The 17452-nt window shown below is 39.6% G+C and overlaps 1 protein-coding gene across 7 annotated transcripts in view; it reads left to right on the top strand.

Moving 5' to 3' along the window:
- Positions 1-2137: 2137 nt before the first annotated feature.
- The window catches only part of ARVCF (ARVCF delta catenin family member), a 245730-nt gene continuing 230415 nt past the window's right edge, over positions 2138-17452 (top strand). For 6 of the 7 annotated variants that reach the window (XM_054288897.1, XM_054288901.1, XM_054288900.1 and 3 more), the window contains exons 1-2: positions 2138-2318; positions 16301-16366. The gene's annotated coding sequence lies outside the window, so the exon portion shown is untranslated. The remainder of the gene's footprint in view (positions 2319-16300; positions 16367-17452) is intronic. The other variant, XM_054288896.1, reaches the window with a different exon arrangement.

Below are 17452 nucleotides of genomic sequence, written 5' to 3'. Positions count from 1 at the left end.
CTGTCCTTGGGGATCAGTGTATAGCTCCCATTGTTTGTGAAATTTGAATAGACTGATCCCAAGCAGGCTCTGATTCTGCATCCACTCGAAGAGAGTGGTACTGTCAGGGCAGAAACTCTCTTGGAGAAGGCTAAAATACAAGCAGAAGCTTAATGAAAGGGTTGTAGAATTGTCTTGAGTTGGATTCAAAAGCTAAAAGAGAAATAATCCTGACATTTGTTTAAAGAGTTTGTTCTGGAAGAGAACAGAGTGCTGGAATGCACATTATTTGGAATGCATAAAGCACACTGTAGATAGATTAAATATCTTTTCCCTGAGAGGTTTAAAAAAGCAGCTTTAAAGGGGAGACATCAGGGACCCTGACAGTTTTCTAGAGATGGGTTTTTGCCCAGATCCAGTTTGATTATCTCTACCACTTGCTTAGATGGTGCAAATATTTATTAGTAGACTTTGTAGCCTAATAAACGAGTGAATAATTCACAACTGGTTACAAAATCATCTGATGTGCCCAATAAGTCATCCCAGTCCAGTAAATTGCATTTTTAATATCATAAAATATGAGGAAATGCATCTGGAAATAAAGAATGCAGGGATGGGGCCAGAATCGCAAAAAGTACCTCAAAAAAGAATTTAGTTGTTACTATTTCAGTGTGACCTCTCAGGGTAATACTTTGGTAATACACTCTAACCATTTACTGTATAAAATACAGAATATATAGTGGGGACAGGGGAGTGACACTGTCGTTGTCCACAGCACAGGGACACTGGAATGCTGCACCACTTCTGGCTCCCACGGTTAAGGAGGGAGGAAAACCACAGGAAATTATTCAAAGGAGGAACATTAATAAAGGGTATAACACGACATAAAATAGGGCCGTAGGAAGCTCAAGCTATTCAGGTCACCCAAGACAAACCCGAGAGGCGAGGATGGCAGCGCACACACCACTGCAAACGGCGAGAAGGTCAAGTTAGACAAACCCATGCGGATCGCGTGCCAGCATTACCTGGCTGGCTGCACCTGACGGGCCCTCAGCCATCACTGGGCCCGCCACCCCGGGGCGAACAGCTGTGCACGGCGCCGTTCATTCCCGAGCGCGGACAGCCTCCAGCGGGGCGGGGGCGCGTTCCCGTGCCAGCGCGTTCCCGTGCCGGAGGTGACAGCGCGGTCCCCGCCGAGCGCGCACCGCCCGCGCCCCGCGCTCCCGCCCCGCGCCTGCGGCCGCTCCTCCGGCCACGCCCGCCGGGGCGGGGCCACGGCGTGTGACGGACAGGTCCGCGGGCCAATGGCGCGTGGCGAGGCCGGCAGCGCGCGGTGGCGGGGCGGGGCCTCGCCAATGGCGCTCCGGTTGCCGGGCGCGATGGCAGCGGCGCCGCCCAATGGGAAAATTCGCGGCGCGGGAGGCGCGCGCCGGTTCGCGTGCGGCCGCAGGCGGGCGGCGCGCGCGGCGTGCACGGCGCGCGCCCCCTCACATCCCCTCACGCCCCCTCACATCCCCTCACGCCCCCTCACGCCTGCCGCCCTCCTGCCCCCAGGTGCGAGTGTTGAGGAATGTGCCCCGCTAGGAAAAATAAACAAATAAATAGAGAGGTGGGCGGGCGGTGGCATCATGATCTGGGCCGGGCAGTGCGCTCCCGTCTCCCCGCGGGCCGCTCCGGTTGTTTCCCAAGCAATAGTTTGGGGAGGGCGCGCGTTTTCCAGCCGTGGCCTTGGACCTTTTTGCTGGAGCGGCACCGTCAGCGGCCAAGTCGGAGTGCGGGAGCGGGGACCCCGCGGGCCCGATGGCAACGAGTCCATGTGCTCTGTAGAAGAAGGGGGATTACCCTGTGTGCTCTAAAAATCACAGTAGAAAAGGTAAATGCAAGAAAAGGGTTAATGAGTACTTCCACCTCCCCCTCCTTCCTCCCCCACTCTCCCCGGTTGGATAAAGATGGTCTTGGATACCCTTTGTAAATAGGAATGTGGAGGTGGGAGGGGAAAATCAGCCCGGCTCCGACTACTCGGCTGCCTCGGTGGGTGAGCAGGCGGGAGGAGCTGGTGCAGCCCGGGCGCTCTCCCGGGGAACGCGCGGGGGACGGACGGGCACCCGCGGGGCGGGCACGGCGGGAGCGGCTCCTGCGCGGGGAGCGCGAGAGGAGGACAAGGGCTGACATGCTGCCCAGCGCCTGCCCAGCGGCTTATTGAAGAGTAGGGGGCTTTCCCCTTTTTTTTATTTTTTTAACATTTTTTCTTTTTTTTTTTTTTTTTTCTTGTACGCCGCCTCCTTGAAGCCAGTAGCAGCAAGAAAATAAGCTGAGGACAGAGGAATAAGACGGAGATGGTGAGCAGATCGCTGGGCTGGGAAGGAATGAATGAGGTTGCCGGGCTATTCTCTGTGAGGTTCTTGCAGGGTGTAGTACGTTTTGGGGTGATTTTGCATCACGATTCCGGGTTAGACTTCTTTGTTTGCTAAAGGCTGCTGGTTCAGGTTTAACAGCGTTCATCAGTTTATTGTGAGATGCGCAACGAGGAGTTGATGTATGCGAATGCCTGAATTACATACGCAAGCCACACACACAAGCAAGCCCTAAACAAACCAACATTTTAATAATCCTGCAATATGATGGGCAGCTTGTGTCATGGAGGGAAGTCATTGCTCAGGTTATTTGTGGCATGCATAGGAGATGAGTCTCTTTGTAGCAAAGACCAAACAAAATTAACCTATATTTTCACACACGCGACATCCATTGCAGACTTAAAAGCCAGAGTTAGGGGTTATTTTTTAATTTTCTCTTTCCCTGCGGTATTGAGGTTCACGCTTAAAATCTGACGTTTGTAGAAGTTGAAAAACTCTTTGAAATGTTCACTTCTAGTGAATATAAAATAGTAAAGGCTGTCTTTCGTGCTTTTTCTCTTTTTCTTTCATGTAGGCACTTGTTTGTGTATGTGAAAGGGGGAATTCTTAAAACATGCACTTTGCTTGTTACGCTGTACTGTTGTGCCTTTAGGTAGGTCACAATGCAAAATGTGATTCATAGCATGTTAAAAAACAAAACCCTAAGCAGATTTTTTTTATCGAGTGAAGACCTGTTATGTGCCAATAGCTTGAACCCTAAATACAAGTTTTGCGGGGGGGAGGCGGGAAACAGCTCTCCTGATTTGTATTGATGGGAATGCTTTATGGTAAAAAATCCTGCTTCTAAATGACAGAATATTGACACTGCCTGATTGTAACTTCCTGTGGATAAAGTACTGCAGTCTGCTGAATACACTAGTCCTTTAAGGCTCCATAAATTTAGACATATTTTGTTTACAAAATTGTGTAGCACTGCATGGTGCAGTAGTAAAATCTGAAATTTTAGTGATTTTGGAAATGTTGCAAGGCACTGCAAAAGAGAAAATATGCAGCTTTGTATTAAATCCCTTATGGGAAAAAAGGAAAAGGTTTGCTGTAATAAAGTAATACAGGGTATGCATGGTGACTTAAGTAACTGCAGGGGCTGGAGAGTTTGGAGTTTGTATGAAAAAATAAGTTGTGAATTATGCTGGGGTCTTCATCCTGCAAGGTATTTGGATGAATGATTCTTAAATTTATTTTAAGCAGCATCTCTGTCAAGTCTTGTCTGAAATATTTAAATTATATGCTCCATTAGGCAAATGGGTTTATCTTCCCATTGCTTGGCCAAAGGAATGCATTAGGAAGGCAAGAACAATAGTTTGACTGCATGGTTCCTCCTTGTGCATTGTTCAGAGATCATAGTTTGCATTTTATATGACATTGGTGATCTTTATGAAGTGGTCTTGCTTTATTTTATTATTATGCCATAGTTGCAGTCAAATATCTGAATTTCAGTTTATATAATCATAGTTTTGATGTTCTGTTTGGCTAAAAAATAATTCCCTTCTTTGAATTTCATCTCTTAAATTCAAAATCTCTGCAATTGATTTCAGTATCAGAAAGTTTTTAATATTGGAAGAACCAACAAGAGTTACAAGTAAAGGGAGTTTCCCATTTTATTGCATTAGGACATTGTACTAGAAATGGCAAAATTCTTGCCTCTTGCTTATACTTCAGATTTTGTACAAACTGTAGTTTAGATTAGCTATCTTGTCCTGAAGACCATCTGTATGCATATTACAGTTATATAAAACTAAACTTCTGTACTTGATTTTATGTAATGCAACACATTATATCTGCAGTGCTTTTGGTGGATCTTGGGTAGTGTCAGAATTGATACACTGCAAGGAAAACCTGTTAGAATTCTTGTGCTGCCAGGTTTATAGTTTGTTGCTCTTAATATTTTATTGTGTGAGTATAAATCATTGACACAGACATTGTAAACAAATGCTGTAGCAGCTAAGTGTGGTGTTACATTTGCCTTGTGTATTTCCAGTTTAATCAGAGTGTGACTGTTCTGTCAGATGTGGGGCCATCCTAATAACCATCAGAGTTACCTTCAAAGCCCTTAGGTCAATTTCTTTTACTTTCTTGTCTGTCTCTACAGAATAAGGAGGAAAAGGCCAACTCTAGAGTTACACCAATATGGATAGGGAAGGAATTACACGTGTTGCATGCAGTTTCCTTATTCAGACTTCATGTGTGTCTCCTGGAAATTAGCCATGATATTTTAAAGATTAAAATTCGCCTATTTCTAGAAAAAGTGTTCTTTCCATAATGCAAGACATTCAGAGTATACCTGTAACTTGACAAACACATTTTCTTCACAGAAGGGCATTAGAGGTTTCATGGGTTTAAGCATTAAAATAAGAACAGGGAAATTTTCTTAAATTTCAGGTAGGACATGGTCTACCTGTGAGCTGAAGCAAAGCAGAGAGAGCATCTGAGAAAAGAAACAATCACCTTAGATAATGAAGTGGCTTTAATTTCCTTCAGCTAACTTGTGTAAAACAAAGCCAACCCCAGAAAACTGCAGTGCAAGTGTTTTGTTCCCTGTTTGTCCTTTTCACTCCTACCCTTGCATTTCACAGGCAGTCCAAAACAAACTGCAAAGCTTCTTCTGGTGCAGTCTGCTGAGCTTCTAGAGTGTACATCTTCTCCATTAGCTTAGGTCACATTTGTTTTAAGTAGTATTTAAAAGAAATAGCTAATTCTAGTGAATCCAGTTCTTTTTGTCACTGGTTTTGTCAACATTCTAAGAACAGACAGCTTAATTTAGTAATATCCAATCTTTTGAAAGGCTGACAGTCAACCCTCTGGCATTCACAATTTCAAGTAGCATTTGGTGTGTTGTCTGTAAATGGCTAATAATTTAATAATAATAATTAATAATTTAATAGTAAGTAGACTGCATCTACTACTCATTAATTTATTTACAGTGATCAAACAAAATAATATTTTGGAGTCCTGATGAAACTCATTGATTGCCACTGTTTCAGGGTAATCTGACATTTTGACCCACCAAAATAAATGCGTTTCTTGGAATATCAGTTAATCTTGTGGATTAAAAAATGTGTAAGATATCCAGTAGGAATGTGTACATGAGTGGTATTTTTAAATATTTTGACCTTTTGTAGAGAATGCTTTGATTTAGTCAATGAAGCTCATATCTAGTTACTCCTCATTCCTACAAAGAACATATATTTTCTTACAGTGTTGTCATTACTGGGAGCTTACAATTGTTGGAACAAATGTGTCTTTCTGAGAATACTGAATCTTAACTAAGGCAGCATTATACTCTTGAAGTGACTGACTTGATTTTTTTAACAGGTTATTTTTTCCAATTGTGTAGAAATTGACACTCCATTTGTATGTATATATATATATGTGCATTTATAAATATTTTGCTTTGTAGGTACATGGATTTTGTTCCATCTTGATAAACATTTCTGTGAAAGGTATCTTGGTTTGATTCTGCAAGTCTTAATGCTCTATATAATCAACTGATGTTAATCACCATGAGCTGAGTGATTTTTGACTATAGTCAAATACATATTTTGACTATATATTTCTAAAGAGTGAAATTGTGATATTCAGATCACAGGTTCCAGACTAAGGGCTCCAAGAAGGTAGTTCTCCTCCACCTCTTGCATAGTGGTGATGCTGCTGCTGGCAGTATTACAAGGTACTGAGATCCATTGAGAACATATGGGCAGGGTTGTGCCTCTGTCTCGCTCTCCAGTTTGTATTTCACTGGGAAGACCTTTCTGTTCCTGAGCTACATGCAGTATGCTTCATCTCTTCAGATATGATGGTTTTCTTAGACAATTTGGGATTTTTGTTCCATAAGGTCCTTGACTGGGTTGTCAAAATCTTCTGTGCATGCTTCAGTTGATGTTATTTATAGTTATGCTTTTTCTGCATCTCAGAGCACATGCATTTTGTTTCAGAAGCTGTACAGGGTTTCCATGAGATACCGTGCAGATATACACCAGTGCACCACCAATCTATTAGCTTCTGATTTGTAGGTCAGGGAGGAATTGAGATTTTGCTATCTAAGCAGTATCACCTCTTTTCTGCTTCAGTGCTTATGTGACATCTCAAGTTGGCTGAAAATTAAAAGGACACTGTCAAGGTATCTTTGACAATTTCATTTTTATTATTTATTTTGTTTGCCTTGTTACTGCTGTCATAAGCCATTGGAAACTTGAAGTCTAGTGTCTTAGCAACAGGCCTTTGTCCTCCAGAACAGGTACTGTTTAGCTACTTATGGTTTATTTAAGAGTTGTGAAGCATTTTCTGTCTTCTGAAATGCATTATTGAATTACAGCTTAAACATTGCAAGCAAGAGGGAAGAAGTGAGTAAATCAATTTGGGCTAAGTTCTGATATTTTGTCATTACAACAAACTCAAAATATTTATTATTTTCCTTATTTTTTCAGAACCTAGTAATTTGGAGTCTAGAATTAGCCATCAGTGCTTCCTTTTCACTGTTATCCTTGAGAGGGGACTTTTAAGGGGATTGGTACCAAGATCTGCATTCTGGTTGGAAATAGTTGGAATTACCTGATGAAGTAATCTGTGTAAGAATTCTTACAGGTGCAGTCATATTGACTGACTGAGGTGCTGAGCAGTAGTTTCACAGGAGCTGGGTTTTGTATATCACAAATGCCTTTTTTCTGCTCTAAGCTTAGTTACCTTCCCCTCTTATTTCTGCTCTCATAAAAGGAATGATCATGGGGTATTTTGTACAGAAAAATGTTGCCCTAACTTGTTCCTTTATGAAGAAGTCTCTTATTAACTGATCTACATTGATTGCAATGTAAAGTCAGTGAAACTAGACCTACAGTTTCCAGTTATTTACCTGCCTCTTCATCTGCTCTGGTGGTGGAAATTCTACCCATGAGTTAAATACCTCCATGGAACCTTCTTATTACAGTAAATGTTCTGTTTAATTTGGGTTGTGTAGTGATAAAATTTTAAGTAACTGCTATTCAGGCCAGTGATAGAAGTGATGGCACAGACTTTTTTACTGGATTATCCTGTTGGTGAGGAACTCTATTGTGATGTTTCACTATCAACAGTGTCCGTGGCTACTGGATTCACAGCTTGATGAGAGCTGAATGTGTATCATGATATTGGATAGTCTAATTTTTGCAGGTTTTAAAGGGGAAAACTATAATCTTTTTAGTAGTATGCAAGTAGCAAAGCTTGCAGAGATTGCCCAGAGGAAAGCAAATTGCAGTGGGACTTAAAATATGATTCATAAAGTGCTAACTGTCTTGGGGAAGGAGAATCTCAGGTGTGAGTTCACTCTAGTTGGAGTAGCTACAATAACTTTGGGCATGTTGATTTGATGCCTGATTGATAGAGGGCAGCCACTTCTGGCTGTGGATTAAAACAGCGCATACAGACAGACTGCTCTGGAGGCTGATCCAGTCTGTGAGGTGCAATCAAGTCTTCTAATTGGCTATCTTTTGTGACTATCCCTCTGCTGAGTAGCAAATATGGGTATTTTATGGAGACGGTTTTCCAAAATTAGGAATTTAAAAAGCTGAAATAATCTAACATTCTATCTACAATTCATAATCTGATGCAAGGAAGCTTCAGTCATGTTCATCAGTAGAATGTCAATAGCCACTCATAAAACTTTGGTTCAGTTTTGTGTAGCAGTACCTGTCTTCTCATGGTCTCAAGGTGTTGAAAACTGTTTGTGTATGCAGGATCCATAAATTTGAAAGTCTTCTGCAATGTTTAAGACACATATTCTTTTCCTTCCCGAATAAGGATCACATGTGAATTTATTTTATCAATGTAATGTCAAGTGAAGTCTCAAACACAAATCCTTGAAAACTTAAACTGCCAGTGTTTTACTTCTTTGCTCCACAGGCTAGGGTCATGCCATGCTGCTATAACTTCTCATATTTTTAGACTGGTTCTTTTTTAATTCAGTGTGACAATACAAGTAGTGAGTTATTGATGGCAGCTAAAGTGAGACCATTATGACTGTAATCAATAACATACCTGCATAGAATAACAACTACTACCAGGGACATATTTTGTATTGATTCAGAAATTTATGCTGTCTCCACTACACCCAGTCTGCTACTTCCATAATTTATGTAATAAAATCTCTACTTTGGAGAAGCTGTTACTAAGTTAAATACCAGGAAATGATGACATATCAAGATGTAAATTACATATTGAAGATTTTACTACAAGCAGAAATAGCACTTGCTAAATTCCTGTGGGTTCTGATTCAGGACCAAGGCACTTCCTTGCTGCAGGCTGGAGGATAATGGAAGTCAAAACTGTGTTCCCTCTCCTGAAGCAGTATTTTAGAGCTGCAGGATGAGGTGCTGTTTTTAATGTGGTGTGACGATGGAAGATTACTGAATTGTTCAATCCATAAGTTTGAAACCTTTGTAGGTTCCCACATTTTTCCCCCATGTTTCATTGTGCTGTGTTCCTGTAGGTGATAAACAGTCTTTAGCTTTCACAGACTGCTTGCTATGCTGATGGTGAGATTTCTGAATCCCAAGCCATGCTCATCTATCTAGACAAGGAAACAATCACCTCATTTCATTTATGGTCCCACAAACCACTTTCCACTGTTTTAGAGAAGCAGTATGGTAACTCTGATTTTTAGGAACCTTAGCATTTGAGGTTCTGAAGAATTAATGTTAAACTGAGCTGAAGCTTGTTATATATATAAAAGGAACATGAGAGAATCTCAGTTACATATATAAATAAATTGATACTTTGGCTGAGACTTTCAGTGATCTGTTAGGAATTTATACCCAAACTCTTAAAGGGAATTAGGCACCTAGTGCCTATTTAATTGCTTTATATTTCTTTACAATATTGTCCCTGAAACCAAGGGTTTAGGAATCCTTTTGAAAGCTTAGATCACAGGTGCATAAACTTCCTTGACTTGTTTCTTTCATGTTTGTGTGATTGTTACAGCTTTATTTTCAAATACAGATGGATTTATTTGGTAAGATGTATTGATGTGTATATTTAAATTTTTGGAACTATTTTAAAAATGCACATACAGATCAGTTTAAGAAAAATGTCAATCTCCACAAACTATGGCCAAACTTAAAGAAGATCTGAGCATAAAACTTGATTTTTGGTGTCAGCATATGTATTTATTTACATTTGGATTTGAAAGACAGGGTCATACCATAAACACAAGAATTCCATGGCCTTTCTCACCATGCTTGTTTAAAGCTGCACAGTTTTGAAGGCATTTAGTACATTCCCAAAACCTGAGAAAATAATTGAGGTACATACAGCTTTTGGAGAGTTTCAAAATACAAAGTTGCCGTTTATACTGATGTAAACTGTGTAATTAAGTCCAATTTCCAATTGAGGTTGTATAATTCAGAGAATATTGAACATCTACACTTGCTTCAGGCTGTCTAGTGGACTATATTGCCCACAATTAAACAGATGAATGCACAAATAAGGATAGGCATCCTTCCAACCACTTATAGCTATATTTAGCAAATTCTTCTCATTTCCCTCTCTGTAGGAGTGTGATGTTGGTAACCTTAACATTGGCCAAGAGAGCTGTCAGTGTCTTAAGCTCTGCCCTACAAGGTGTTTTACTTTCCCATATTGTTTTGACCTTGTATTTGCTCTCTTTTTTTTGGATTAACCATTTATATGTCCTAAATGAAAAAAATTGCTTTGCATTATGCATCTGAATGTAGAAAGAAGTAGAAGGTCATTCCCTATGCCACAAGGGATTAGGAAGATCTTTAAAGTTTCACAAGTTAAATGTTCTGAAATGCATTCAAGATACAACCAAGGCAGGGGAGCAATGCAGAAAAATCTCTTTTTTAACAGAAATCTAAGGTATGGATTCTGTAATTTTTTTACATCATTTTATGTATCACTATTTCAAGAACTACAATGACTCTTGTTAAAATGCAGCAGCCTTTCTATGTAGTATTACCTTCAGAAAACACAGAATTGGGCTGTAATTAGCTGTAATTGGCAGTACACATTTTAAGCATAAATAAGACTATGTATTGGCTTATTGTAGATTTTATTTTTTTGTACTACAGGCTTACTACCTGTGCAATAATGAGTAAATATAGCTGTGTTCTGAAGGTGCAGTGTTTAGGCAATGAAATTGGCTGCTGATCCTGGTAGTGAAAGAACTTACCAGGTGCCTAATGCAGCTGTGCCTGCTGCAGTAATGCAGGTGGGGAGAGGAGGCTCTTGGGCAGGGATTTGGTGTATGTGGGATTGAACTGTGTGATTCCACCAGTGGTGCAGAAAACAAGGCCTGAGATAGAAGCCTTTCAGCCCTTGATTATTTAAAGTAATGCAGGGTATAGTTTGTCATGGTGCCACAAAACCAGGGAAAGACTAATAAGAATTACAGGATAAGCTCAAGTATTTCTTGTGAAGAGGGGTTGAAGTCTAGGAGAAAGCAGCTGGTCTCACACAGGAGAGAGGAATATTTTAACATTTTAAAATTTCTTTCTTTGATGTGCTAAACCAACATATTTTAAAACTGTAAAAGCCTCAAAAACAGTAATACTAGTATTTCTGTTGTTTCAGAAATAGACAAACTGAGGAGCTGTAATCTGTAGGAAAAGTACTGATCTCACAGTTTCTGATTTTGGTTAATTACATAAGGATAAGGCATGTAGAGATTTCAGAAGCTTTAATGTATACATTGTAGTTTAACTAAGAAAACTAGAATTTCACATGATGTCTGATTTAAATGAGCTGTCTTTTGTCTGTAATCTGTTAAGTATATCTGCATGTACCTATGAGGCTGCTATCCAGAGGATATAATTCTTTTGTTTACCATTTTGAGATTGATGTGGATGGAATCAATACCAGTTACTTTGCTTGTCATTACTGAAGGCATCTGAAATGTTGACCAACATTACCTTCCTTGTGTCAAACAGATCACAAAGCCCTTATATACACACATTTGACCTTCTAGGACATTCTTCAAAGAACTGGCAGGCTTAGCATGTCACTTTTTTCCTCACTTGAAGAAATTAAATCTAATTAAGAGGATCCTACTAATACAATGTAGATACAGATTACAGGTGCACAGTGTGCAGAGTCCAGAATGAAAATAGCTGTAATGGAGAAGCCGGGGGAGGGGGAAGACCCTGAAATAGGCGGACTTAATTATCAGTCTTGTACTCTAAAATAAGAGATTCAGTAGCTACACTGATATGAAACATTTACAGCAAGTTGGAAGATTCTATTGGGGGAAAATCTCTCAAGGCATTTTCTTCTAGACAATATAAAATGAGAGGCAATATGCACAAATGCAACAGTTCCACAATTTCAGTATTAGTGATTAACACCTGATATTCATTTCCCTCTTCTTCACCCAGGTGTGGTTTGATTGGGTACACCTGAGTTACCTAAGTGCTTTCAGAGTGGAAGCATGAACAGAATTGACTTCTCCTTGGGAAACCTTTCACATTTCACTGGCTGTTAACGTTGTCCTTCTTACAGCAAATGTCACTTGAGACTTTATAATAGAGAATAAAAAAATATGCTTGTGCATGGTTGTCATTTCACATGAAATCAAGAGACTGATTTCTGATAGAAATCTCAAGAGCATTGAGTTCATGCAAGCTTCTCACAGGTCCCCCTCAGAATAACTGGGTTTTGATCATATTTTTTGAGGCAAGGAGTATTAATAGTAGATTATCTGAGAAACTAACTATTTAAAATACCTTTGATACTATGAAATTGAGAGAACTTAACTTACCGAGAATGTGCAAGACAAAATCCAACTAGTTTAAAGTAGGTGTAATATCTAGGACTAAAAAAAAGTGTGCTTGTTTTGTGTGTCCTTGTGTGACTGGGGAATTTAGAGCAGTCATTGGAAGATGAAGGAATCCAACTCTCTGCATTATTGGACCCAGAGGCCATACTGTGTGATTACTAATGCATGCAGGCATGGTCAATAAATTTCATGGTTATACATCTCATTGTCATTTTTGGAGCTCATTGATTTAAGCAGCTTGTGCTGATCAAGAATATTACAACAGGCAGCACAGTGTCATATGCTGACAGGTACAAAGTGGAGGAGTCTTACTTCAAGCAAAACTGAAGAAAAATTTGCTGTTAGTGTGAATTGAATGCTGGAGCAAGCTGGCCAGAGATTGCAGAGATCACGTTCCTGAAGATTCTCAAAACCTGATTGGAAAAGACCCTGAGCAACTTGCTCAATTTGCCTCTGCTTTGTGTAGGAGAGTTGCCAGGTGACATCCAAGGGTATTTCCAGTCTCAGCTGTTCTGTGTCTACTGTGCAAAAACCAGAGAGTAGTTCCAAGGTTGCAAGACAATATCCCTTTCTGTTTCTCACCAGTGGGGATAAGGCATCAGTGGCTCTCCCTTTTCCAGTGCTGGCTGTGAAGGGGAGCTGGATGGACGGAGCTGAGTCAGGCTGGGATTTGGCTGCAGGTCTGAGGGCACCATTAGCAGCTGCATTTATGATACTGCAATTTGTGATTTTAACCAACTTGGTTGTGTCTATTTAAATTAACATTTAAGGTCAAACTTCTGTCATTAGTGCAGTAAAGAATTTTAAGAGGTTTATTCAAATTTAATGCTTCCACTGTCACTTTATACAGCTGGCTTCAAAGCATATTGATTTACATTGAACATAATCTTCTAATGAGTTTTTGTTTTTGCCAGGAGATACATGTTTCTTCCATTATCTTGTTTGCTTCTATTTTGTTCTTTGTGAGTAATATTTGCAATTACTTTTCTACAGTACTGTGTTGGTAACAACAGCAGGAAGCCATAGTTAGCTCAGCTGGAACATTTTGGCCTCTGGAGTTCTTGTTACTGCATTCAGAGTAAGAAATAACTGCCTGCTTATCTTTGTGCCATTTGAATACTCTCACACCATTTTTTGTTCAATATTTCTTTATTGGTTAGACTTAAGACAGCTGGTGGGAACAGAAAATCCAAATTGATTGTAACAGATATTGTCTGACATTGGCATGTCTGTAACTAGGAAGATGAAAACAATGTGCAGTAAATATTTTGGACAAGCTGAAAGAAGTTGCTAAAATAATTCTTAATTGTCCTGCTGGCTAGACTGGATGAACAAAGTGAAAATTTGCTTTTATTTGTGCACACTTTTGAAGAGCCTCAGAATTGCTGTGATAATGTATTGAGCTGTATGTCTGCTCAGTGCTTTTGTGGGCATATTTCGTGTATCTGTAACTTCCATCAGAGCCATGTTCCTGTGGAGAACATGTCCTGTGGCAGTTGTGGGACTGGGAGAGCTGTGCTCAGTTTGCACCTCAACAACTGGGCTGCATTAAAGCACCTTGAAGACATATTTGTAATATTAAAGTGCTTAGCCTTTGTTTTAAATCCTGTCTCTCTGGAAGCAGGTTACCTAATGAGCATGTTTTACTCATCTCATGGGGACAAAGCCTGAGCTGTTAAATTTGTGGCAGCAAAACGAAACAATTTTTGAACCAAGTCATCATTTTCAGCATCAATAGAAGGTGATGCCCTTGTCAGCTGGCATTGGTTCAGCATAAGGTTCCAGTCAGAATTGGCTGCTTTAGGCTTTGAGCTGCTCTTTAAGAGACCTTCACCCTTCCCTCTGTTTGGAGCTGCTGCCATGGTGGGTCTGTTGAATATTTATAAGAAACTATTACGAGACTCCTTCCTCAGTCACAGTGTAAACTCGTTAGTTCTCGTCTGGCAGAATGAAGCTTGTTCAGGCTCTTGACAGACTCTACTTCCATCATTTCTTCTCTGCTTGCTGTTGTGTGTTAAGCCATGATGCTGATTTAAGTCCAAAATGCTGCTGCACTTGTACTACTACAGTAGTTTCAAGGTTGGCTTGGTTCCTGAGAAACTCAGACCTTGTGGGACCTGGAGTTTGGCAGACTGCACTCATAACCTTGTTTAAAAAGTTAAGGCTGGAAAGCTTGTTCTCTTGCTCTGTTGCTTGACTTAACTACTGTTTTAGTCAGCTGTGCACAGAGATATCCAAAATCACACTGAATCCTCACCCCTTGCAATTTTTAGAATATGACATTGCAAAAAGTTAGGGATCTGTTTTAATATTAGGAGGTTGTTCTCATCAAAAATTTTCACAGTACACTTGAATTTCTCTTCCCATGAACCTTTTCAGATGCTGTAAAGAGATGAATTTTTAATCAAATGTAAATTACCAGAATGTCAAACACACTTTTTGAACAGTTTCTCATAAAAGAGAAAAAGTTAGAACATACATAAATGTAAGTTATGAATAATTATAATTTCTTCCTGAACTCTTCTTAGGTCTTAGAGGCATGTGTAGGTAGCAGGGTATCCAGATTTGTAGCTCAGGTGATACCTTGAGCTTACATCATCATGAAGAAATTCACTGATTACTTTTTTTTTTTTTGACAGACCATAGTTTTCCACTTGTTTTAAGTGTAGAAGCTTTTAAAATGGCTCATACAAGATAGACATATTCAGTTAAAAATAAATTTAGAAATGCAGTTTAGGATTTGTTGCTATGCTTTAAAATTTTGTCAAGCTATTAGTGGCATTTTTTAAATATGTAGTATTACCCTACCGATACCTGTTTAATATTATTTCTGATGATTACTGTAACTGTGTTTCTTTAGGTTTAGAAGAAATTGTGTGTTCATTTTTTTCTTGGAAAAAGGGTTTTTTAGAAGGGCAGACATTGGCAAGATTTTGCTTCTGACCTCTGGATTCAGTTGCTCATCAAACAAAGTCTGAATTGCTAATAAAAAGGAAACTTTTGCGGAAAATTCTTGCCTGAGGTTGGATTTGCACTGATTCAAGATGTTTTTTATGATTAGACCATCTCCCTCAGTGCTGTTTCTGGAACAACGTGACCCTTTTAATGAATTTTATTTTGTGACAAACTGGATTTCCGTGTACGTGCTCTACTTGTTTGTGTATTTCGTGTTTGTTATATGGTTTCTCCTTTGTTCTGCAGCACTTAAAAACATTTACGTATCAGAGTTGAAGATAAATAAAGCATCCTGTTAGTAATTAGCTAGATTTTCATTGTGTCATCCTGAAGGCCCTGGAATTACTGTATTGAGACATAGTGTTGTCTTACAACTTTTAAATTATGAAATGAAACATAAAATTTAGTTTGAAAGATGATGACACCTGAGGAGAAAATACAGATTTCTGGGAGGCAGTCAAATGCTGACTTGCCTAAAGGAATTGGGGGACAAACCCCAAAGTCTTCCTTCATGAAAACAGTCTGCAGGTAGTTTAGTTCATATCTTTTAGATCACTTAAAAATTGGTTTCTCAGATATAAGAAGCTGTTTTTCCCACTGAGTTCACATACATCTTTGGATGAGAGTGTTTTGTCTGGTGTTACTGTGTTCATATGTGATCTTGTGCGGGAGTACTCTTCATCCAGAGCAGTAACCTCCCCCAGTGAAATAACCCCTAATTATTATTTGTGAGATTGATTACTGAAATCACTGCTGTGAATCCTTGTTTCAGTGTGACTGTCCCAGAAATCCAGTGTAGGCAGCAGTAGAAGAGTCAATGGCCAGTGGTGCTTTGGCATTATAGTGCTACAGCTACACTTGGGCATTTATTGATCAATTGATTTATATATTTATTCCAATCACAAATAATTTTTGGAGTTCATGACCCAAAGCTGTCAGTAGAAACTTTACCACATACTAGAGCATTCAAAGCAGATAGACATTTCAGCCTTGAACTCTGATTTTGGGAACTCTAGACATGGATGAAAGCCTTGAATTCAGCTGTTTTGAACTAGGGATGGCAGTGCAATTTTGGCAGGTGTTTGGGCTGTGAACTGTATGGGAAGTTGTCTCATTCCTGAGGTCAACAAACCTTTAGTCACACTAGTTACAGAGTTTATTCAGAGTTTGATCTGCCTCTTATGTTTTCCAGGGATATCCGTAACTGAGTTGTGCTTTATGAACAAGGGAGGGGCCTAACAACTCGCCTGAAAGGGTGGTAAGAGTTGGCAAAATTTCTTATATCTGTTTATATCTCTTTCATTATTACATGTGTTTGTGTGTATGAAATCTAGAAAGAAAAATTGTCTGGGACAGTAAATAGATTTAAAAAGTAGCAGTCTCACAGCTGACATTCGTTAGGCAACAATAAAGTGATCAAAGACTAAATTCTTTTTATAGTAATTGCCTGTAGTGACCTTCCTCTCAAACAGAAGGACTTTTGAACTGAGTATGGCTAAAATATGCAATAAACCTGCTTGGAATATCAAATCACCAAATAAAAACAAATGCTTGTTATAATCAAAATGTAAAATAATCAACTGCATATAATGTAGCTAATAATAAAGCTTCCAAAACTCTATAAATGGGCCTTGTCAAGCTGTTTTGTTCTGCTGCTGCCTGGCTTTTAGAGAAGAGGTGAACTGACTTCCTACCTCCTGACTGCCCCTTCTCAGCCCCTCAGATTTGTGTTCAGCTGTGCAGACAGGTTGTTCCCAGAGCTGTCTGTGCAGAAATCTGTGCCAGGGGATGTTGCCCAGTTCTGAACTCTGTGGTTACCTCAGTGTGGTGGGGTGTGGGCCTTGCTGCCCCAGAGCCTCCTTGAGAGGAGAAGGGCTCATGGCAGGACAGCACAGTCAACGTAGGCAAAGAGCAAGCAATTTATTAATTTGTGTGACTTTCACTGATCTTAGAAGTTATTCCTGAGACCTGACCAGGCAGAAGCTTCCTTACACAAGGAAAAGTAATTTACATTGGTATAAAGGAACATAATTTAAAAACCCCATATCTTTTAAATGACTAAAACCAGAAGATGGCTGTACTTGCTAAATGAATAAAAATTATCAAATAATTCAAACTTCTAAAAGCTTTAATTTCTTTTTATTAGTCTCCTTTTAAATTTGTTTAAGGGAAAGTAGACTTTTGGGTAAAAGATGGGAATACAGTTTACACAGTACAAGCAGAACTGAAAACTATTGCTTCTGAATATCCTAAGCAGTATAAAAGAGATGGGAGATTTCTTAGGGGATTTTTCACTATAATAGTCAGCCTGAGGTGAAATTCGTATTTCAGTGAACTATTTAGA

The sequence above is a fragment of the Melozone crissalis genome, unplaced genomic scaffold (genome assembly GCF_028551555.1).
Source record: "Melozone crissalis strain CALT ecotype California unplaced genomic scaffold, PUWL_Pcris_2 ptg000063l_1, whole genome shotgun sequence".
Taxonomy (NCBI): Eukaryota; Metazoa; Chordata; class Aves; order Passeriformes; family Passerellidae; genus Melozone; species Melozone crissalis.
The sequence above is the reverse complement of the archived record's forward strand: the minus strand, read 5'-3'. Positions and strand labels throughout refer to the sequence as shown.